This window comes from Eumetopias jubatus, unplaced genomic scaffold (genome assembly GCF_037043125.1).
Source record: "Eumetopias jubatus isolate StellerSeaLion01/CBP00866 unplaced genomic scaffold, mEumJub1_p1.0 scaffold_4, whole genome shotgun sequence".
Lineage (NCBI taxonomy): Eukaryota > Metazoa > Chordata > Mammalia > Carnivora > Otariidae > Eumetopias > Eumetopias jubatus.
The window spans coordinates 126,277,228-126,301,832 of NW_028274810.1; the positions used below are offsets into that span (position 1 = coordinate 126,277,228).

Below are 24,605 nucleotides of genomic sequence, written 5' to 3' on the forward strand. Positions count from 1 at the left end.
ATTGAGAAAATCTCTATAAGAATAACTTGAGATAAATCATCTGATACTGTCTGTATTAGCTACCTAACTTCCTTAGCATAAGTTATTCAGATAGCCTCAAGGGTTCTTTATCAGCCAGGCTAGCCTGTACAATGAATTATCTGGGCAGCCGTCTCATTTCTGCTTTAGGGAAATATACTCAATTGAATTAGCCTACTCTACTTTCATGTATTTATTTTGATACAAGTAATCTGAGTTAAGAAGTTTAAATAGAAAATTAAAAAATAAAAATTAAAGAGCAATCATCATCTTTCTCATCATCCTCCTACCACCCCTGTATAACTATTGCTTATACTCTGTTCACTTTGCTACAATCCATATGAATATGTATAAGCAAACACACACACTCATGCTCACATCAAGTTACTACTAGAGTAGAATCATAAATGCACTGCCTTGTAACCTGCTTTTTCACTTAACAATATTGAAACCAATTTCAATATCATTTCATTCTGATTTATATCATTACTTTCATAACATTGTTTCCTTTTTTGAAGGTACCGTAATTTATTTGACCAATCTTTAATTAATGGGCATTTAGATTGTTTCTAATTTTCACTGGAATGAAGAATGCTGAGTTGAAATCTTTTTATGCACATCTTTGCATAAAGACTTGTCTAATTCAATGAATTAAATTCTTAGAAGTAGAACTAATGGATGAAAGAGAATGCCTATGTTTACAGCTTCTCATACCTGTTGCCAAATTGCCCTCCAGAGAGATTGTACTAATTACTACTTTTAACAGGGAATGTGAGAGCAGCCCTGTCTTCCAAGTCCTTGCCAAAACTGGATTTTCTCCTCATTTTTTAACGCCTTACCACCTGATACAACCTTTCTTTAAATAGTCTTCAAACAAAATCCAGCAAGTGACCACTATAATTAAACTCTAACTCAGGGAACTAACAAAGTGTGCCGTAATAATGGTTTTGGAAGCGTTAAAAAATGGATGAATATGCAAATTTGAACCCAAATCTCCTGGATTAGTGAGATTTTACAAGAAATTCTCTTGAGCAAATTTCCCAGCAGGAAATTCTGTTTTAGACTACAGGAATATTCTGAATTTGGGCTATTGATCAAGATATTAGTTCTGCATGCTAAAGGAAAGCAAAACAAAGCTAATGAGCCTAAATATTTCACCACCTCCATGGCAACTTCTAGTGAAAGGTTTATATTTGTTTGAACCCCACATATAAAATTTGTGATTGGAAATAAATTCGTCATGAATTCATTATATCAATATTGTGGAGGGAGATTTGGACTCGGAATTGGAACACCTTTATCACTACTTTGCTGATTCGAGTGACGAAATGGCATTTGACATTTAAGCAATGAAAGTAGATTTAAAGTGCCATTAAGATGTGGTCATTGTTAATCCGGTGCCAAGATACTGGCGACATGATTTGGATTCTGATCCACTCATGTATGTAACTGGCTGATAGTTATGTGATACCGTTCAAAGAGGGGTGAGTTATTTGAAACCTACTTTTCCTGGAAGATGAGTAAAAAAAGAAAAATGTGTTCTCAGGTATCTATAGTGCATTAATCTTTTTATTTTATTTTTAATTATTATGTTATGTTAATCACCATACATTATATAGTGCATTAATCTTATGAAAACATGCAATTTGATCATTTACATCTGTCAAGTCTCTTCTAACATCACAAAAGATGCCTTTTACACATTCTAATCTTTTAACAAATCACTTCATTGAAATTATGTTTTTGCTTTCAAATTTGATGCAGCGTGCTATAGAATCTTAGGAAGACAGACATCCTAAGTGGTCACACTTAATCCTTCTCTGTTTCTTTCCATAATGTAAATGACCCAAAATCATCATAGCAGGAATATACACAGGAGAGGCTGAAGGTGGCGGCGAGCTATGCTCGGAATGCCTGCCCGGCCACGTGAGAAGGCAACTTAGAATTTGGAAAACAGTGATGCGATCCCTGCTTCCAAGTCCGCGTGTGAGAAAATAAATCATTAATTTCTAGCTGCAAACAGCATAAGGAACCTCCTCTCTGGCTCTCAGGGTTTAAAAGAAAACACAACAGTTATGTAGTGACCTGTCCGCTGACATTCGTTTTTTCATTTATCAAATCCTTAGTCATAGTGATGGAGAGAGCTTGGACTGTTCAGGCACTTAGGTCATCCGGTTTCCCCTCCCTGCTCCTCCTGACATTTACAAAGCCACCCCCACCCCCTTCTGTGGAACTGCCCCATTCCCCGAAACGCTGACTTAGCGGGGTCTGGCTGCTGCCTGGTATTAGTTCTCCTGCCTCATGGATCCTTGTTCGCTTGATTTCTGAGGACCCTGCCAGACCCGGATGTTAAAGAAATTCCCACGTTCAGAGCCGTTGCTCCAATGGGCACGGAATGATCAGAAATAGATCCGTTAAGGAAAACAAATCGCCTAAAATCACTCCTGACTTTATTTCTGGATATGATTTTCACTTTGGCTATGAACCCGCTGCCGTGAAATGTTGGACCTCCTCCTTTCAATAGGTGGGATTGAGATGGAAGAAAACACTCAAGTGAGGGTTTGTATATCAAAAGTGGGACGGTAAACTTTTCTGAAAAAGAATTTTAAAAGGAGATGAATAAAGGTATAAAAGAAAGGTGACCTAAAGAAGAAAGATGAATTTAAAAACAGTTTTGACCTTGTCGCTCCACTGCTCACCAATTTTCCATAGGTCCACCATCTTTGATGGGTTTGGAGGCTGCTGGGGGTGGCTGTTATGGATTACAGGAGTGGTAGAGGAGTCTGGAATGAGCTACTGGGGGATTGAAATTTAGATTCAACTAAAATCAAATGTGTGTTTCCAACAGAAATGTTCCCTTGCAGTAATTCTGTGGGCGTGGACATGACTATCTGATTGTACAGGATAAGAAAGTTGCAAATGGGCCAAGTGATTTACCCCTGGTCATCCTGTTAGTTAGTGACAGCGTGGCGATTTGAATTTGGTGTCCCAACTCCAATGGCTTCTTTAGTTTTATGACAACAGAGTTGTGCTGTAGCTTCAATGAGTTACTGTGTTCTTGCTGGGGTGTCACTGAGTCATTGAGATAGACCATGCCCTGGGTATTGTGTTTATTATAGTAACAATGAGCAGCCATGTGCCCTGCCCCACTCTTACATAATGGAAAGAGAATATAACTAAGATTAATAACAAAAACAAAAAACACTGAGGTTTGAGTCCTGGTTAGTGTATCTTACCTTCTATTTGATCTTTCCCCGGAACGATGTTGCTGGTAAAATAGAGATGATTCCTTTGTTATATAACTCTTGGTTAAGTACAAAAGCCAAATGAGATCATGTGAATTAAATAAGGTAGTAACTAATAAGGCACTTCACATAAATTAATTGAATGTTGCCTGGTGTTTTCCCTTATCTGCTATGTACTTTCCCATTCTATGAAGCTTTCTTAAACTTTGTCTCTCCCAGCCTCACATTTACCAACCCCAGGTAGTAGCAACCACTCTTTCCTTATTGCCTTTCCTGTACCCAGAACATGTTTGAATCACAACACATGAAATTCTTGGTCCAGTTATATTCGGGGAAGGGGATGCAGCCAATATAGTCCCGTGTCCTCCACACTTAGTGCAAAGTTTAGAAATAACACATATGCAATAAATATGGTGGCACAAATGCATGAATGCATATGACGTAGTGTATACTATTGTTTTGTATTGCTCTGTTGAAACTCTTAGGGAAAGGGCAGTTTTGGGCCCTAGAAATCTGATATAAATTTTAAAATTAGGGTCACCTGGGTGGCTCAGTTGGTTAAGCTACTGCCTTTGGCTCAGATCATGATCTCAGGGTCCTGGGACTCCCCCGTGCTCAGCGGGGAGCCTGCTTCTCCCTCTCCCTCTGCCTCTCTCCCCTGCTTGTGCTCTCCTGCTCTCTCTGTCAAATAAATAAATAAAATCTTCAAAAAAAATTTTAAAATCAGGAAACTGCCTTTCACATAAATTGAGCACTTCTATGGCCTACAGATATTATATTGTAAATACTATTTATCTTGCAATGTAATAATTTCAAATTTCTTTGTGTGTCTGGGAAGAAAATTGTCAGTGTTAATTAAGCTGAGAGACTTGCCTCCAAAATAACAGAGCACCCCAAATGACCACTTACTTAAGCACAGAAGTCAAGCACAATCACTGTAAAATAGGTTAAAATTTGGCTAATGATATCTCTAAACCTCAGCTAATTTTTTTTAAAGATGTATTTGAAGATTAAGATTAGAGGCTATGAAAGCAAGTATCTCAATTATTTGAGGCAGAAAAAGGACAATCTTTTTTTTAACATTTTATTTATTTATTTTGATGGAGAGAGAGAGACACAGCGACAGAGGGAACACAAGCAAGGGGAGTGGGAGAGGGAGAAGCAGGCTCCCCGCTGAGCAGGGAGCCCGATGCGGGGCTCGATCCCAGGACCCTGGGATCATGACCTGAGCCGAAAGCAGATGCTTAACGACTGAGCCACCCAGGCGCCCCAGGACAGTCTTAATAAAACATGACAACTGTCAACTTCTTCCTCTCCTTAGTGGAGGGACAAACTTTGTATCCAGAATCCAGTGGTTCGTGGCATCAGCTGTAGCAAATTCCTTAAGTGCTATGATTGATCAAAATAAGAAGCGACAACAGAGTTGCCACTCATGGGTAAGACTTGTCAACCTGCCAAGAGAGGCTGCTGGAAAGCGGCCCAGGGGAGCAGCGGGCTCTGGCAACTCTACAGCTCCAGCTGGGACTGCAGCCTCAGAAGCTTGCACAGTCTTTAAAAATGATGATTTGTTTCCCTCTGGAATATACTCCCGAGATATGCACCTTGAGCAACTCTATCTGAGGTCCCACGCATAGTGAGTCCCATCCCGTCCTTGGGAATCCAGGAGATGCTAAACCACAGGCAGTCTCCTGCAACGGGCGAGCCTTGTTACCTCACTGGAGAGAGACAGGCCCGTTAGGTCCTCACATCTCTAGGTTGCTGGCGGAAAGAGGTTAGGAGCACTAGGGAGCACAGGCGTGACTAGTCCTGATTTTGCCTCTTTTCAGGAAAGGAGATGGCTTGCCTGCCGATAGGTGCACAGGACTGTGGAGACAGCCAGGTGTGTGCTCAAATGCGAGCTTCGCCACCCCTAGCTGGATGGGCTTCACTTAGCCCTTTTAGGGATCCGTGTCCTCATGTCTGAAATAAGGAGCACAGATTCTGACCACTTAGAGAGGTACCATGGGAATTAAGTGTGGTGTTATTCTCAGCAAAGCTCTTAGCTCGGTGCCTAGCTTATGGAAAGTACAGAGTGAAAAAGCAGAAGTGGGAAGAGGGGACATTTAGGTGAATGAGTAGGACTTGGGTCCCGGGCATGGAACATCCTCTTAGTACACGTGGTCAGCCACAACCAACCTGCTCGTGGTGGATGCCATCTTGGGCATCCTTAAACATCATCGAGGCAGGTTGTTCTTCCAAAAATGGCAAGGAAGTATCTGAGGGGAGGCAACAAAGGAAGAAAAGCATGGCACTGGATATCAAGTCATCTGGATACTAACCAGGATTCGACCATGAAACATTTTGTGAATCTGGAGAAGCTAGTTAATTTCTGGGCCTGGGTTTCCACCTCTGTCAATGAAGAGTATGGGATAGCTGGCTGGCTGTCGGGTGGTCTGTTTTGGAGGTGTAGGATCGCACAACTGGGTGGCGGTGTCCTGTGGGAGGAGGGGGAGTGAGGAAACAGAATCCATGGAGCCTTGCACTTCATAGAAGAGCAGGAAAAGACAGCTTCGCTCCGATCTCTTTTAAGTATGGCTGATGCCCGTAATGTTTCCTTGAACAATGAGTCCTGTCCTTTAAACGATGTTTGAATAGCGCTGGACTAATCACTTTTTTTCTCGTTGAAAAAAAAAAAAAACAAGGAATCTCTAATCAGAAGCAGCTACATAACTTGTGGGGCCCAGTTCAAAATGAAAATGTGGACCCCTTGTTCAAAAAGCAGTACAAAGGTTTCCCCATGTCCTTTGTAGTCATTGTCTATCTCTTTCTGAGGGTAGTTTTAATTTTCTATTTAAGCACATGGTCCCTTGGGCACAGGGACATTTGAGGGTGAGTCAGACCCTCACAGGCCCTCAGGCCCGCACCCGACTACTCAGCACACAGAGCATGTGCCCCTGATCCCAGCCCCTGCTGCACTGACACTCAGCAGGTGGAGGTTGGCAGTGACTGCTGAGGGAAGGAGGGGAGCAGGTGGCTAAGAACGCATCCTCGGGGGGCAGGAAGGCAGAGATGGAGGCCGAGGGAAGAGGTTTGCTTGGGTGCTGAGGCCGCAGGCCCCTGGCTCATGTGCCAGTGTCCTGTCTGACTTGACCTACAAAACTCCAAAGAGAATTATTAAGAATTCCAAGATGGTGTCCTCAGAGCACTAAACCTCAAGGAGGGACCTTCTGAGTGTGGTGTCTGGTGAAAATTGCATAGCTTGCGTATCCATGGAGTTGACCCTGGCTTTAATATTGATAAACTGAATAAATGAAAACTAAATCTCAAACGAATTGTTCTAATCTGGTGACGAGTCAATTTTTGCAAACGATGAGATTACAGATGCAGACATATTGGGGTTTCTGAATATCAGTTGAGTATCATCAGTGGGGAGGAAGAGAGCAAAACAGAACAAAACAAAAACATTCCACCAAAAAAGAAAAATCCCCAACTCTTAACGTTAAGAACAACCACTATTGTTCTGAAAAACCACTTAAAGTGTTCATGAAGATCTTTTTTTAATTTTTTAAAGATTTTATTTATTTATTTGACAGAGAGATAGAGAGAGAGCTCAAGTAGGCAGAGTGGCAGGCAGAGGGAGAGGGAGAAGCGGGCTCTCCGCTGAGCAGGGAGCCGGACGTGGGGCTCCATCCCAGGACCCCAGGATCATGACCTGAGCCGAAGGCAGCCGCTTAACGGACTGAGCCACCCAGGCGCCCCAGGGTTCGTGAAGATTAACATGACCCCCAACACCCCCATTCTGGATTCTGTGATTCTCTTTGGTTCTCCCTACAAAAGTTTTATCCCTTTCACTTCTTTCTTCAAAATTGTCTCAGCTAACTCCCTCATACTGCTTCCCCATGCTCCAGGAGGTTTCTGCTGGCTGGCTACCTTCCTACCAACCTGTTCTTCTTCCCCGTTTTTCTCCCTGAGTGAAACAGCCTGAAACCTAGGTTGTCTCACTGTGACCCGACCTATCCATCCTTCCCTAGGAACACAGAGCAGTGTAACTCGCTTTTGGTCTATTGTTCAGTTGTCCCTCGTTAATCTCCTGGTTGATAGGCCAACAGTCACATTTGCCAGTGTATACATTTACCTCAAACACTCAAGAAAGAAGGAAAGCTCACAAGCCTGAAATCCAAATATAGATACTATTGCAGAGGAGGTTTTTTCAAAACATGGCTTGGTCCAGCCAATGTGCATGCAGCAGCTCATATGCGAGGACTAATTATCTGCAGATAGGCTTATCAACCCTGTCCAAATGGGAATAGGCATTTAAAGCTATTCAGAACTAGGAGACTTACCAGCTCTGACTCCAGATATTTCGGATAAACAAACTCTGCTCCAACCAGTTCCAACTCAATCCCGGCCACAAGATTAAAGCCTAAATTGCTCAGGTGTCCGTCTGTCTGAATCACTAGTGGACAGACTTCCATCAGAGTATATGCATATTTAAGTTGTTTTTGAAGAATACTTTCTGTACTTTCATATTGCACTCACGTCATTTGACCCAACTGCAGACTGATCTATTTGCTGATAAATAGGCTGGTTTCTACCCATAGGCTTTAATATAGATATGCATATGGCATTGGAAAATCAAATGCAGTTCTTCTTTTGTTTTTTGTTTCCATATTTGATATGAATTTGGTTTAAAATGTTTTCAATAAGGCAATGTAGATATTAATAGAGCTTCATTTTATTGGTATACCTTGAAAGAAGTATGAACATTTATGTAATTTAAAACTGATACACCAAGCGATTCAGATAAATACGCAGAGCAAATTACCATTCTTTATAAGAATTTGTTTTGTATTATTTTGAATTTTATATATAATGATATTTTCAGAAATATATCCCCTTCATAATTATGATGGCTCTGTGTGTGTGCGTGTGTTTTCAAAGAGGGCCTTTATTTACCACTGAAAAGCAAAATGAGAATTTCAAAAATATTTTTCATGGTACCTAATTAAGGTCTCCACTGGATAGGGAAGAAAAAAGAAATAATTAATATTATATAAATGCAGCCCAACATGCTAATAGAAATTTCGTTCCATTTCATAATAATAAACATATATATTTTCATGAGAAAATGCCTGCTTTGTTTCTAAAACTTGAAGGTTAGCAATACCTGAACACTTGCCAAACGATGAAAAATTATAGGCTCTTCTCTGGTAATAAGCATCAATACCTAACAATGATGTCAGGATGTTTTCATGTGTTAGAAATATGAAGATCAGACCTTGAGAAACTCAAGCTCTTTTGTCTCTACCTACAGTAATTAGTTTGAAAAGCATTTCAGAAGACACATGACTTGTGAGAAGACAGATATAATTTCACTCTTCACTTTGAGGAGTTTACCTGTGTATGGATGGCTGAATATATCATAGTTTATAAACTGCTACATCTCACGCACAATTAAACAAGGAAATTGGCTTCTGCTGTATTTAAAAAGAGATTTGTGGCTGCCTACACCTAATCTCCAGACTGTCCCTTCTCTTTGTCCTGCATCGGATGAGCATGGGTCCCTATATATTGGGAACTCCATCTTAGATTTAAAGATAAAAAACTGGTGGGGTGCCTCGGTGCCTCAGTGGGTTAAACATCTGTCTTAAGTGTCTGACTTCGGCTCAGGTCATGATCTCAGGGTCCTGGGATTGAGCCCATTATCTTGGGCTTCCCGGCTCAGCAGAGAGTCTGCTTCTCTCTCTCCCCCTGCACCCTCTCCCCCTGCTCGTGCTCTCTCTCTCACTCTCTCTCTCTGAAATAAATAAATAAAATCTTTAAAAAAAATAAATGACAAGGCTACCCGAATAATACAAGGCAGTAAGATGCAGGGATTAAATGTGTGGACTTTGGTACTGCATATATCTTGTGTTCAGCCCTGACTCTGTGTCCCTTGTAACTGTGGGACTCTGTGCTTTGGTTTCCTCATCTGTAAAGTGGGGGTAATAATAATAATAATACTGCGTCACAGGGATCTTGTTTGTGTTCAGAGGACAGGGCCTGACCAATGGTAAGCCTATAGTCGACAGCACGCGCTGTTATTAATATTGTTCACTCTTTTCCTTTTTATCTGATCTTGATAGAGCACAAGACACCTCTCAAAAGGGAGAGGAAAGTCCCTTCAGTTGCTTGTCTATTGTTCTTACTCTAGTTCTTAATGACCCAGAATAATCTTTAGGTGCAACTTTACATAAACTCCCTTCTTTTGCTTCTAAATGCTTCCTGCAACTGGCAGCATGTACCAAGCAGAAATGAATAAATATTTTACAAAGGGGAGAAAGGGTGGCACTTCAGAATATTGTTTCCAATTGTGGGTGCAGAAGTGTAAATCGTAACTTCCATGTGGATTTCATGAAAATTGAGGGTATCTATTTAAAATTGAGGGTATCTATATGGGGAAAAAAACACCACATTTTCTTTCCTTATTATCCTACGAAATACTGCATTTACCCTTTTATTCTCACCACTTATTTCCTTAATATTTCTTGTATAGTTCCGGGCTTGGAGAAATATATTTTGCAAGTATTCAAATGTAGTTAGTTGGCCATCAAAGTCATGTTCATCTTTGAGACTGTGAACCTTGTAACTAAAAATGCAATTCAACCAGAGTTGCACAATTGATGACAAACTTGAATGCACTTTGTATCGTCAGTCAGGATTCAGACACAGGAAGAAGGAAACTCTTTCATTATTGTAAGCGGTAAAGGATTTGATCGAGGTAACAACTAAGATGTATTGAGTACCTCCTGTGTCCTGGGCTCTGCTCTGAGTGTGTTGTGTACGCACACTGATTCAGTCCTCACAACAGCCCTGGCAGTAAGTGACTTCTCCATTTTTTCCGATGAAACCCTGAGGTTTAGAGAGTTGTCCGAAGTAACACAGCTACTGATTAGCTGAGCTGGGATTACAACCCAACTGTTCTGGTCCCAGAGTGTACCTGCCAAATGACTATGCTCTACTCCACAGAGAGAATAAGGTACTTCAAGGTATTTTCCAAATTCCTGAAAGGACCGGAACAGCTGTGCCTCCAGCCTTGACTTCTGGGATAACACGGCAGAACCGGCTTGTCAAGGAGATGTCAAGCTCTAGTCCAGGCAGGAGCTGAGAGTTGGAAATGACACCTGCCTTCAGGATAACGATGTCAAGAGATAAGTAACCGCTTCTAGAATCGTCTCCAGAGCGATGCTGGGTCTACTCTATTGCACAAGCGGAACGAGTGTCTCGCATGCTGCCGCCTCTCTCTGTACTTAATTCCATTGGGAATTCAGTTTTGCTGCCAATCACTGCACCCAACTGGCAGAACTTAAATCACATCTGGAACCCAGCTTTGCAGCCTCTGAGCCTGGAAAACACACCCGAGGAGGATGGAAAAGATGTTGAGCAAGCCAATCTCAAGTATCATGCAAACCCTTTAATAGAAGGATTTCTCCTTTGCTTCAGCACTTTCTCCCTGTTCATGTGAAGTATTACTTCAAGTGAAACAAAGTGAATGCTTATCAAACAGAAAGAGGGAAGTTTTATGAGCGATTGAAATAAGATGTTTCGTTTCCAGCTACCTTTCTTTTCAAGTGTCAGTGACAGATAACAGATAAAGACCCTTCAGTCTTGCTAAAAGGGACAGTTTATATTTTCCATGAAAGAAATAACAGGTGGTGGTCGTGGGGAGAAGGATATCACACCGATGCACTTTAATTTTTTTTTTCTCAAAATGGGTGGGAGAGTGAATACGGTTAAGTAACAATAGAATGTGAGCGAGCGGGAAGTGAGCTTATCTATTAGATGAGATGTAGGTTTTGTAACTTCAATAAAAAATGTCACTCTCAAATAATGCTTTTCAGTTTGTTCTTTCTCCTCGAATCAGGATAAAGTCATTTCCTATATAGGGAAGGAAAAATAACCGTTTCTAGACTCCCTCTTCCGCACATGTTCCTTTCAGCAGGCCACTTATATCTTACTTCACTCTCACCCTCAAAGAGCCCTGTGTCTGATTATGAGTTCTGAATGGCTAAGGGCACCTTTTGAATCAGAGGCATCCTTTCTGGAGCAAGGTGGGATGGTCTTCCTGGCTCTCCTTGCACAGAGCCCTCCCCCTGGTGCCCCAGGCACACACGATCTCAGGGAACAGGCCGCTAGAAGAAAGCAGGAGGGATGACACAAGAAATGGGAGTGGTTGTCTCGGAAAATGCCTAGACCATCCAAGCCTCTTCATGAGGCTCAGCACCCGGCTCCTTGCTCATCCTTGGAGGTAGAGCTGGCTGGCTAGAAACCAATACCCATCTCTCATCCACATGCCTCCTACAGGTACCACGGTTCGCTTTCTCCAGTGTAGTGATACGGGAGAAACTTTTACTTTGGCTTGGGCTCATCTCCAAAATTCTTATGATTTTATTTCATTTTTTAAAAGTAATCTCTACACCCAACATGGGGCTTGAATTCAGAACCCCAAGATTGAGAGTCACACACTATACCAGCTGAGGCAGCCAGGCGCCCCTCCAGAATCATTTTGAATATCTCTTCAATATCCCAAACACTTCTTAAACTTAATATGTCCAAAACATAATTTATGGTTTTCTAATACTCTTGAGGCTGTTCCTTATCTCATATCCTTGTGGCAACAGAGGGTCCACTCTAGATCTGGCTGCATAACCAGAAGCCTCTCTGACTTAGCCCGGAGTCATGGTCGGTGCACACCACGTGCTGTGGATTTCACATCTCCTGTGTCTCTCCTATGTTTGCATTTTCCTTCTCGATCTCAAACAAAACAGCATTCTGAGCTATGATTCTCTTCCACGTAAACATCAGTAGATTCTAACTGGTTCCCTGCATGCTCTCTACTCGCCTCCATCCAAAATCTTTTCTTCACCAACTAGCCAGAGCAGCCTTTCCAAGCAGCATAAATCTGATCAATCATCTCCTCTGCCTTAAAACCGTCTTCAGTGTCTTCCCATTGCCCTTAGGGTAATGGGGAGGATTTGGCTCCTGCTAAAGCTGAAACAATCCTATGTGATTGAATTACACCAGCCACCACGTACTGTCACCTACTGTCCAGAGTCACTGCCACAGTCTTCCTGTCACTGAGCCTCTCTAGCCACAGAGACTTCCTTCAGTTTTATATGCTTCCTATACTCACCCATAACACAGGGTCTGAATACATTCATCTGCCTGGAATCTTCTTTGCTCCCACTTGACTCAATTTTCTTTTACCTTCTCCCAGATGTGAATCCTGTTTTCTCAGAGAAGCCATCAGGAAGTCTTATGCTGAGTGCTCACAGCACCATGGCTTTCTTGATAAAAGACTTTATCATAACTGGACTCTTGTGCTTGCTTGTTTGATTACTTAATTAATAGCTCTGTCCATTAAACAATTATCCTTCTAAGGGCAAGGACTAGGCTTTCGCTAGTGCTGGCACTGTTTTTGGCATATAGCAGGAATTCAATAGATTGTTTTTGAATGAATGAATGCTAAAATGGAGTCCTGGAAATGTTCAGGGTTAGATTTTATATTTCTCATACTTCCCAGATCTGTGCCAGATCTAAAACTGTCCCTGGAAAACAGAGTAGATTCAGGTGCTTTTGGTCATCATTATCCCACTTGTCTGAGAGAATTTAGAAGATGTGCAATGACCGATTACAAAGAATATGTTATAATAAGAGCAAATACTCCAACTGTTCTTTGGTTATGTCTGTACAATGCCAAACATCTGCAAGGAAACATTAAAATTTAGCTCTCCATAAAGTTCTAAGTTTTAAAGTATTTGGCATTATGGAGACAGCTATTGCCTGGGTTTTGCAAATTACATGAACCCAATATTCTCCAATATTTGTGAACGTCTCTCCTGCTTAAAACGGTTAGTGACCCTTTTGCTATTGACTTTTCATTTGTCCCATGGTTCTGAGACTATCGGTTTAGTACACATTTTACAGACCAGGTATTGGCTTTAAATATGATTCTCACAATAGCCCCAGCAAAATGTTGTTCCTATTTTGCAAATGAGAAAAGTGAGGATCAGGGTTATACAGATAGCAAGAGTCATGGTAGTATTGCATTTAAATATAGTCTATTCCAAGACTTTTTTTTTTTTTTTACATTTTTAAGAAAGATTTTATTAGTTTATTTGAGAGGGCAGAGGGAAGGGCAGAGGGGGAGGGAGAAGCAGAATCCCCGTTGAGTGGGGATTGAGACGCGGAGCTCGATCCCAGGACCCCAGGATCATGACCTGAGCCGAAGGCAGACACTTAACCAAATGAGCCACCGGGTGCCCCTAGTTTGTTCCAAGACCTATGTCAGTTTCTTCTGTTTAATATCACCTCTCATCTCTAACTTACTTTTTGGGGAAGAGAGGAAAAGAAAATAGAGAATAATAATTATAATTCAAGAAAATGAAATATTCTCTACCCCTGATCATTGCATTCTCTGGCTCAGAGGGTTCATGGAACCTGGAGTTTGCTGTCCAATATTTTCTTAATCACCAAGCTGTAAGTTCCAAAAAGGCAGGGAACCATCACTATCCTGAACAAAAGAGGCCCTCCTCAGCGCCAAGAATATCAAAGTATTTCCTCTGAAGCTCTCAGGAGTGAGTTATGAAAATATCTCAGTGGATAGACAGTGGATAGCCATCTCACTTGCTCTCAGGACACCTCCTTTGAATTATTGGTATCCAAGAACAAATCTATGAGACCCTTAAAAGTATGAGCTGAAACTTCTTTTCTGACGATGATTTACTGAGAACTCCATTTTCTTCTAAGAGAAGGCACTAAATAGTCAGGAAACCCAGGTTTTAGCCATAGCATGGACAATAACTTTATTTTTTTTAAGATTTTATTTATTTATTTTGGAGAGAGAGAGAGCATGGAAGGGAGAGGCAGAAGGAGAGAATCTCAAGCAGATTCTATACTGAATGGGGAGCCTGTTGCGGGACTCAGTCTCATGACCCTGAGGTAATGACCTGAGCCAAAACCAAGAGTTGGACACTTGACCGACTGAGCCACCCAGGCTCCCCGCTGCCGATAACTTTTGATTAGTAGGACATCAGACATTGTCTTGTCAGACTCCTTTAAGTTACAAGGGAGGAGAGTGAGTTTCAGAGGAGAAGCCATTCCCAAGCTCACCCAGCAAGTCCTACCATTACCACCAAGTCCTTTTTAGCATTAAAATTTTTTCTTCAGCAAATAGTTGGTGGGACACACACCTTTAGCTTCCCACTTACTCTGACCCTCATTCCCCAAGAAGCAGACCACCATAGTCCACCAAATGTGCTTCCTTTATTTTCAGTTCCCACAGTTCTTCTTTTACAAAGGACCAAATCCATGATGGAGAATAAGCTATCCCAGGCTTTTGGGCTACATGTATTTGTTTAAAATACCAAGTGTCCAACAGGATGTGCCTACCTAACAGAATCAATTCAATAAGGGCCTAGTTGACCCACTGGCAATTTTTATGACACATGTCTCATTTTTCACCTTCCTCTAGATCCCAGAAAATATGTTTTAATAACATTTGCAAGTGGTGCCACAACGGAGCCCAAGAGAAGCCACAGTTTTGACTCCTTTGGCCAAAAGCTCCCACCAAGACCCAGGGACCTACTTCCAGCTCTCTGGAGGGCTCTCTTCCCTTGAATTGAATGTATTGGCCTCCTGTATACAACAGCTTGGAAACATTACTGATGCACTCAGCCAGGAAAGTGTCCCAAAGACATGTTCCAGCTTTTGATGACAGTGACAGAGGATCCTGAATGCACCACTGAGACAACCACCTGCAAAACTCCATTTCTTAAGTGGGAGTCAAAGTTCAGGCCCTCCTGGGGTACTTGGGTGGCTCCGTCATTAAGCATCTGCCTTTGGCTCAGGTCATGATCCCGGGGTCCTGGGATCAAGCCCCACATGGGGCTCCCTGCTCAGGGGGAAGCCTGCTTCTCCCTCTCCCACTCCCCCTGCTTGTGTTCCCTCTCTCACTGTGTCTCTCTCTGTCAAATAAATAAATAAAATCTTAAAAAAAAAAAAAAGTTCAGGCCTTCCTGCATTTTCTGATGATGATTTACTGAGAACTCCATTTTCTTCTAAGGGAAGGCACTAAATAGTCAGGAAATCCTTGTGGGTCAGATTGCAGTCTGACAACTTAACAAGGTTCAGGCACAAAATTCGGGGACTGTATTAACTGTCTAGTGTGATGTGCTATGAACTCATTTACACAAAGGCCCAAACTCTATCTACTTACAGAGTGGCAGTTTTATCTACTGAAGTGGTTCTCAAGAGGGATGCTGGTATCCTCTTGGGGACATTTGGCAATGCCCACAGATATTTTTGGTTATCACACTTGGGAGTAAAGGTGCTACTGGCATTCAGTGGATAGAGGCCAGGGATGTTGCTGAACATTGTACAAGGACAGGACAGTCTCATACAACAAAGAATTGTCTGGCTCAAAATGTCCACACTGGTAGTATTGAGAAACCCTGACACAGAATTCACCAGACAGACAATAAGTAGACAAGATTACTTGATGGATTTCATTCCAGTCAAAAGGCTTTTGGGAAAGTCCTTGTTCAAGATGTAGCAATGTGAACGGGTTTTTTTTTTTTTTTAATCTGTCTCCCTCAGTTTTCTCATCTGTAAAACAGGAATAACAATGCATGTACCCCTAGCATATGGAAAGCTCTCTGTAAATGTTATCAGTTACAATTATTGATCCAAACAGCTTTTTCCTGTTCTGCTGTGATTGTTTATGGACAACAACAAAAAAAATGTATCATTTGATCCCATGTTATGTAAGTTTTAGATACATTATCTCATTATCTCATTCTTTGAGTAAGATCTTAGAAAAGGAAAGTGAGGTACAAAGATACTAAATGACTTACCCAAATTTGCAGAATTGATATGTGGCCCAGTCAGGGTTTGAACATGTTTGCACATGAAGGCCTGATCCCTTATTCATTCTATGGGGTAAGCAGACCCCATGTTTCGTAGGTTTCCTTCTACCAGAGACACTTGCACTGGTTTGTATGTTTCTCTCACAGGTCTGTGGGATGCTGTGTTCTGTCACATGTACATTCTTGTGCTCTGTGTATCATATATCCTGAAGTGTCACGCCACTCTGCGAGGTGGTGAAGGGCCTGGGCCTTCAGAATCCTGGCTATTTATCTTTTGATCAGAGATAGAAATAACAATGATGTCATTGTATTTACATATTTGAAAGGATGCTCTGGTAGCATTCAATGACTAACTGTACTAAAGGATGAATAAGGCAGACTGAGATAGTTAAAATGAGAAGAGTGTCAAAGACAAAGTGTACCCATGTTAACAAAGGCCATTAGGTAAGCAGGGTGCCACCAAACCTTGTGGAAATCATATGTGAGTAAATATGGCATGCTTTAGCCGCACAATTGCTGTTTTAGTTCATATCGTTAACAACTGACTTAAGGCCAGTGTCCTGTTTTCTTAAAAGACTAATCCTAAACCTTGTGCCCACTGTGAAGAAGAGAAAGAAAAGCCACAAACTAGGAGAAAATATTTGTAAATCACATATCTGAAAAAGGACCTATATCCAGGATATTAAAAAAATTTTTTTTAAGATTCTATTTATCCATTTATTTTAGAGAGAGAGAGAGCACAAGTGGGGGAGGGGGGAGAGGGATGAGCAGACTCTATGCTGAGCACAGAGCCCAACGTGGGGCTCGATCCCATGACCCCAAGATCATGACCTGAGCCAAAATCAAGAGTCAGAAACCCAGTTGACTGAGCCACACAGGCACCCCTTATATCCAGGATATTTAAAAAACTTTTGAAACCCTACATTAAAAATAAACAACCCCCCAAAATGGACAGAAGAGTTGAACAGAAACCTTAGCACAGATATTCAAATGGAAGTAAGCACCTGTAAAGATTATCACGAACACTAGTTATTAGAGAAATGCACATTTAAAACACAACACTACACACCTACTAGAATGGCTAAAATAAAAACAGTGACCATAAGTGCTGATGAGGATATGAAAGAACTTGAATTCTTATACACTGTGTATGGGAATGTAAAATGGTACAACCACTTCGGAAAACAGTTTGACAGTTTCCTAAAAACTCAACATACACCTCCCATACTATCCAACTATCCCAGCCCTAGGAATTTACCAAAAAGAAATAAAAGCATATGTCCATACAAAGACACGTACATGAATATACATAACAGTTTATTTTGTAATAACACAAACCTGGGAACAATCCTGCCCATCAGGTGATTGGGAAAACAAATTGTGGTATATGTATACAATGGAATACTGCTCAACAGTAAAAATGAATGGACTATTTACATATGCAACAACATGGGTAAATCTCAAAATAATGTTGCTAAGCAAAAAGCCAGACAGAGAGTTCATACTATATAATTCTGTTTCTATAAAATTCTAGAAAATGCCAACTAATCTGTAGTAATTAAAAGCAGATTCCTGGGGAAAAGAAAGAGGGAGGGATTCTCAAAGGTCACAAGGAAATTTTGGGGGGTGATGGATATATTTCTGATCTTGATTGTGGTGATAAGCTCATGGGTGCAGGCATTTGTCAAAATTTATCAAATGATACACTTGAAATATGCATAGTTTAATGGATGCTACTTATACCTCAATAAAGCAGTTAAAAGGAAATCTGTTCTTGTCAACTCTTAAATTATAATGTTATACACATGTACACGTTTTTAATGTAATATGTATCAACATATAGATTGCCTATCTTTGATATGTAAAACGAGTCACTTTTTTCCCTTCAATTTTTTAAAAGATGAAACTTTTCTGAGTCAAATTTTTCATAAGAGAGACTTCAGTGTCTCTTGCAATAATATTGGCAAAAATTGTGGATGCACATTTGTTGGATTTACTTGACATCTTGTTGAAATCTGTTTATATCTTAGGACTAACACAAAATTCAGGCATTTTCTTATTTACTTTAATCAGATACAAAAAGCCTGGAGAACAGATCATGGCATAGCTTCATGAAGTAGAAACTAACAACATAAAAAAATCTCTGTGCAGCTATGGGTCAGTGGCTAGTATCCTTATACCTTAGTGTGTCTCGATAGGATCACATATTTACTAAAGTAAAAGACATTAATTCTTTTAAAAAATGCTATAAAATAACCTTGTGGATTAACTGAGAGTATTTTCAACATAATTAGAATTATAATATCAATATCCAGTACATGGGATAAAAACTCTGGATTTGCAAAACCTGAAAATATGATCAAGAAAAAAATACACGTAAGACATTTCCAATTTTACTAATACCAATAACGTATATTTACTAATATGTATTACTAATATTAATATGTTATGTAAAATATTATAATAATATATAATACTAATATTAGTACACATGAATATCAATAATGTTACTATTGATGTGTAATAATAATATAATAGGTTTATTATATCCTATAACTACATTATTATTATATATTTAGTAAAAATAAATATTAATTCTCATGTTAACTATGTACTAATGATGATGATGATGATTACAGAAATAATAGTTACCATTCTAGCATTACCATTTATAGTGTGCTATTATCCCCTTCATTTTATAAATGAGAAACCATGGCTCAGAAAGATTACATATCTCTTCCCAAGCATCAGTTAGTAAGTGGTGAAGTTGGGATGCAGACCCAAGTAGTCCGATTCTAGAGCCCACACCTTCATCTTCAATATGGATCTAATGCGTTTCTTTGTCATCTCCTGTGAATTTCAGGACATTTAATATGCTGAATACAAAGGAAAATTTTAAAAGTGATACAGCATGCTAATGCCAAGTACTACATTTTTTTACCTTGATCAGAGGGGAAAACTGAGTTTCATATTTGTCAGAGAAGGTGATGTTAACTGTTGAGCACACAATCTTGGTGGCTTAGCACAATTAAGTGTTTAGTTTTCTCTCACATTATAGACCAGATCATGCTGGATCCAGGGAAGCTGCTCCACACAGTCAGTCAGAGATGTGGGATCCTTCCGTTCAGTGGTTTCTCTCATGTCCTGTGTCTTTAGATTGGCCCTGTTATGCTCTGCATCTGGTTGTTCAATGACAGAAGGAAGAGAGCATAGAGGATCCCCTCGGCAGTTTTATGAACCTGACCCAGATGTGACATTTATCCCTCCTGCCCAGAAATCAGTCCCATGGCTTCACGTGACCTCAAGGCAGGTGGGAGTTGTGGCTTGTGTTTCTAGAAGGAAAACAAAACAGGGTTTGGTGACCTTGTAATGAGATTTCTGCCACAAGTTCCTGTTGTATTTTCACACTGAGCTGATTAAAGGACATACAGCTGACCTTAAGAAGGACTAGAGCAGTGAGTTTCAAAGTGTGCTCTGAGGATCACTGAATCAGAACTTCTGGGGTAAAAGATGGTAATCTACACTTTTAAATTAGCATCCTGCAGGATTCACCATGCACACTGAATATGGAGAACCACCAGCCCATGAATTATCAAGACCTGTGCCAGCAAGAACATGGCTAAGAAGTGAAATCGTCCATGCCAATCATGAATGTTTAGGTCACCATAAATTATCCCCACCCCAAATGACAGTCAGTTAAGGCAAGTAGAGGACATCTGTCTCTGTTTGGAGTCTCTACCAGGTCACTACTTCAGGGCTCAGAGTAGGATGAGGTAAGAGAAAGGGCTAGAGCTGAAAATTTAAGAAGGCTCTCTGTTAGGTTCACAGAAGTATAGAATCAGCATATGAAACATTATAAGAACCTTTCAGGATCCAAGAGTGAGAGTCTTCTTAAATTTTGTGGCCTAGGTAATACATGCTTATCTTCATACCCACTCCGATTCACCTGACTCTGCTCCTGATCCATATCTTCAGTTTATGGAATCATTCATTCATGCATGTACCATGTATTAATTCAATACATATTTATTTTTCTATCTGTCATCTATTGTCTATCATCTCTATCATCTATCGTCTGTCTATCCATCTATCCAACTATCTATCAACAGGCAGTGTGATCTGAAATTGTACACGTTTAAAGTTGTATCACATGCGTGTTTATAAGTTCCTATGGCTCTATTTATAATATCATTTGAAGATAATAGGCAAATATCTCCGGAGAACCTCTAGGTACCACAAAATTTCTAGTGTGGTGAAAGTGTACAAGTAAGTATATAGATTAATCAAATAAATATAAGAAGTGCTAAATACTAAGTGTTTGATGCTGAGGTAGAAAGTAAGGGATGGGATCTGGTTTAGATAGTGTGGTCATGAAAGACTTTTTTGAGAAGTTTGAGACATGTAAGTGGAGATCCTAAGCATGAGAAAATAAAAACTGGATGAAAAGCATGGACAAGAATGTCCAGAAAGTAAGATGTGTATATTTTAAGGCACAGAGGTGGAAATCTGGGCAAGTCAGATGGGCCGAACATTGGCCAGGGCGCCCAGAATTTGGTGAACAAAGCTCAAAGTCACAACAGATGTGGTTAGAAAGTTTGGAGGGAGCGGCAGATCATGAAGGACTTTGAAGACCATTGCCAGGTCTTTCAGTTTTATTTCAGATGCAAAGGAAAGTTACAGAAAGGCTTTAGGCCAGAGAGTGGTGTGATGCAACTTATTGCTCAAAGAAGAGCATTTCTCTTGCCCATTGTCAAGCTAGTGACTCAGCTTCCCTAAACTTGTTCCTAGGAATTTTTTAAGAATTTTGGTTCTCACACCCACACAGTTGTTTCCTCTTTTTGTTACCTTGGTTAGAAGATGCTCTGTTGCAGGAGTCCTGCATGAGCCAGTCCTGAGATTCCCGCACATCTGTGTGAGGAGTCAGGTTCCCCTGGTATCTATGTGTTGATTGCCTGGGGCGGGAAAGCCTGAAAGGGTGTGGTCTGGGGGGGTCAATGATTCAGATTAGAGGTAGATGATGAGGTCACTGGGTTTGAAAGAGGTCAGAATGATTCCTGTTCCCCGGCTCAACCCCACACACCATGTTGGAAACTGTGGGGAGAAGGGGCAGTGGGAGCTGAGTGAACAGTTTAAAGGAAGCTCACCATGCCGCACAGAGGCACAAACGATGCACAGCCACCCCGGGACTGGATGACAAAAGGTACAGCAGCCAGAGGCAGAAGCAGATCTAACTTTTGTGACATTGGAATTTTATACAGTCGAGGTGTACCACTGCAAGGAAATGAATGCAAATTATCAGCACAGAATAAGAAAAAAAGTGAATGTTTATGTATGAGAAAAGGAGCCACCATAAGTTATAATATGTAAAAAGTTGATAAGCACTTCAAACATTCCCCAACAATCCACAAAAATGATATTTTTCTTAACTGTTTGACACTTCTATAATTCTTTTTTTCTACATTTCTTGGCTACATGCTCCTTGATCCCCACCTAGTCATAGGACATTTTTGTGATTTTTACAATAGAATAGAAAGATAGTTCAGCCTTTGCTCTATTGCAACTGATCAAAATTCCTTTTTATTATCAATAGCATGCATAAAACATGCAACTTTAGTTATAAGCATACTCGTTCTTTGTAGTATCTTTTGGAATTTTGCCCTTATAAACACAGAATTATGATAAATTCCACTGTGGGTGATTTACATGTACAAGACAAAAAGCATATGGAACATTTATAATTATCTATGTTACATCATCAAGTATGTTTCTGACAGTGGAGGGCTTCCATTTTCTCTCGGCTTTGATGAAACCCAAATCCTCTGCTTGCAATTTTGCACATTTAAAAAAATGGTAGAATTTTCCAGAATTGGCTCCTGGGTCATACATTTCAAACTTGTTTCTTCTTTCCCTCTAGCCATATAATTCTAGTTCTGCATGCCAGACGACCCATTAATATCACATTAAATCATCTGGCCTGGAACTCCATATCACAATGGTGTGCCAGCAGATGGGGCAGCAGAAGTATTTCTAAAAGCCATTTCTATACTGGGTGGCTAGAAATATATTAATCATAACACAGAAATATCTACAAACCACATGCTAAGTCCAAGCTGAAGAGTCCTCGATTTCAACTTTCCCTTAGCTGGATCCTCCAAATACCCTTAGCCATTCCAACACCACTAGACACAGGGTTATAAATGACTGAGGAGTAGAAGAAAGAGACAGTAGTCTTGACTGATTGCAGTTTAAATATACGCCGTGAATATTATAAAATATAGAATCATGGGAATACATTGCTAGGGCCCCTTCTAGTGTCCTAGAGTACATTGGCCTCCCGGTAAGAGGGGAAAGGTATTTGCTCTCTTTCTGCATAAAATAGATGATTTTTCCTGGCCTAGGAAGTCTTAGGCAAAACATCATTTTGGAATCTCCAGAATGTCACAACTTGGGGCGAGTTGGGAAATAGTACTCTTGATACAGTTAGTAGCATTTCTCAGAAGTCACAACAAACAGCACGATGTACTACTCTAAAGCAGTGACTTCACTGGCAGGGTACCTTAGTGTGGATGAGGAGTGCAGGCTGGAGGAAGGTGGGTGGCTACCATGGAAGAGCATGAGTCATGAGAAGATTATATGCAGGGATGAGACTCCCCCCACCCCGAGGGGGGTGTTTTCCCAGAAATTATTTGGGAGTGGTCCTTTGTCTTGAACTATGAAATATATGCTGTTTCTATTAATATAATATCACTAAATTTACATGGGAAATTGAGTAATGCCAACTTCATTTCTAAATCCCAGAGCCAGTCTACACCATGTACCAAATGGATTTAGATAATGGTGAGCGCCAGGATATTTCATGCACAATATCCCTGATGTGATCTTTGCTGTAACCCAGATGCTATGCTCTGAATCCAACCACCTCCTGGGAGGCAACTAGGCACCTGTCCAATGTTGGCTTTGGCCAAATATCAAACTAAGACCTAAACAAAAGATAAGCAGTCTTATATATGACCTAGTCCTCATTCTCAGACCTCATAACTACAAGAACTGCTGCTCAACCAATTTTGTAGGTGTAGTGCCCAAGAAGCAATTTTGTGGCCAAATGTGTCTCATCTGAATCTCCTGGAAAACAGACTAAGTACAGCCCTTACCTCAAAACTCCTCTCTTCTCTATATTCTTATCACCTACCAATAAGACTTGGTTCTGGCCCACCCTCTGTTCTTTTTTTTTTTTTCCATTTTATTTATTTTATTTTATTTTATTATGTTATGTTAGTTACCATACATTACATCATTAGTTTTCAATGTAGTGTTCCATGATTCATTGTTTGCTTATAACACCCAGTGCTCCATTCAATACGTGCCCTCCTTAATACCCATCACCAGGCTAACCCATCCCCCCACATCACTCCCCTCTAAAACCCTCAGTTTGTTTCTCAGAGTCCACAGTCTCTCATGGTTCGTCTCCCCCACCGATTCCCCTCCCTTCATTTTTCCCTTCCTACTATTTTCTTTTCTTTTTTTTTTAAACATATAATATATTATTTGTTTCAGAGGTACAGGTCTGTGATTCATCGGTCTTAACACAATTCACAGCACTCACCATAGCACATACCCTCCCCAATGTCTATCACCCAGCCACCCCATCCTTCCCACCCCCACCACTCCAGCAACCCTCAGTTTGTTTCCTGAGATTAAGAATTCCTCATATCAGTGAGGTCATATGATACTTGTCTTTCTCTGATTGACTTATTTTGCTTAGCATAATACCCTCTAGTTCCATCCATGTTGTTGCAAATGGGAAGATTTCGTTTTTGTTTTTATTTTTGTTTTTTTTTTGATGGCTGCATAATATTCCATTGTAAATATATACCACCTCTTCTTTATCCATTCATCTGTTGATGGACATCTTGGTTCTTTCCATAGTTTGGTTATTGTGGACATTGCTGCCATAAACATTGGGGTGCACGTACCCCTTCGGATCACTATATTTGTACCTTTGTTGTAAACACCCAGTAGTACAATTGCTGGGTTGTAGGGTAGTTCTATTTTCAACTTCTTGAGGAACCTCCAGACTGTTTTCCAGAGTGGCTGCACCAGCTTGCATTCCCACCAACAGTGTAGGAGGGTTCCCCTTTCTCCACATCCCCACCAATATCTGTCATTTCCTGACTTGTTATTTTTAGCCATTCTGACTGATACGAGGTGGTATCTCATTGAGGTTTTGATTTGGATTTCCCTGATGCCGAGCGATGTTGAGCACTTTTTCGTGTGTCTGTTGGCCATTTGGATGTCTTCTTTGGAAAAACATCTGTTCGTGTCTTCTGCCCATTTCTTGATTGGATTATTAGTTCTTTGCCACCCTGTGTTCTTAAAAGGCAATGCATTTCATGCTTCAAAAATGATTCTTCAAAAATTGTATTCCAATTAAACTTGCATGCATTGCTCCATTATTATT

General features: G+C 40.5%; 1 long non-coding RNA gene across 1 annotated transcript in view; it reads right to left on the bottom strand.

The window, feature by feature from the left end:
• Positions 1–18,750: 18,750 nt before the first annotated feature.
• Positions 18,751–24,605, bottom strand: part of LOC148164604 (uncharacterized) — a 32,587-nt gene continuing 26,732 nt past the window's right edge. Inside the window, exons 4-5 of the long non-coding RNA XR_015768089.1 lie at positions 21,292–21,418; positions 18,751–19,479 (exon numbers count right to left, since the gene is read on the bottom strand). This is a non-coding gene — a long non-coding RNA (uncharacterized LOC148164604). The remainder of the gene's footprint in view (positions 19,480–21,291; positions 21,419–24,605) is intronic.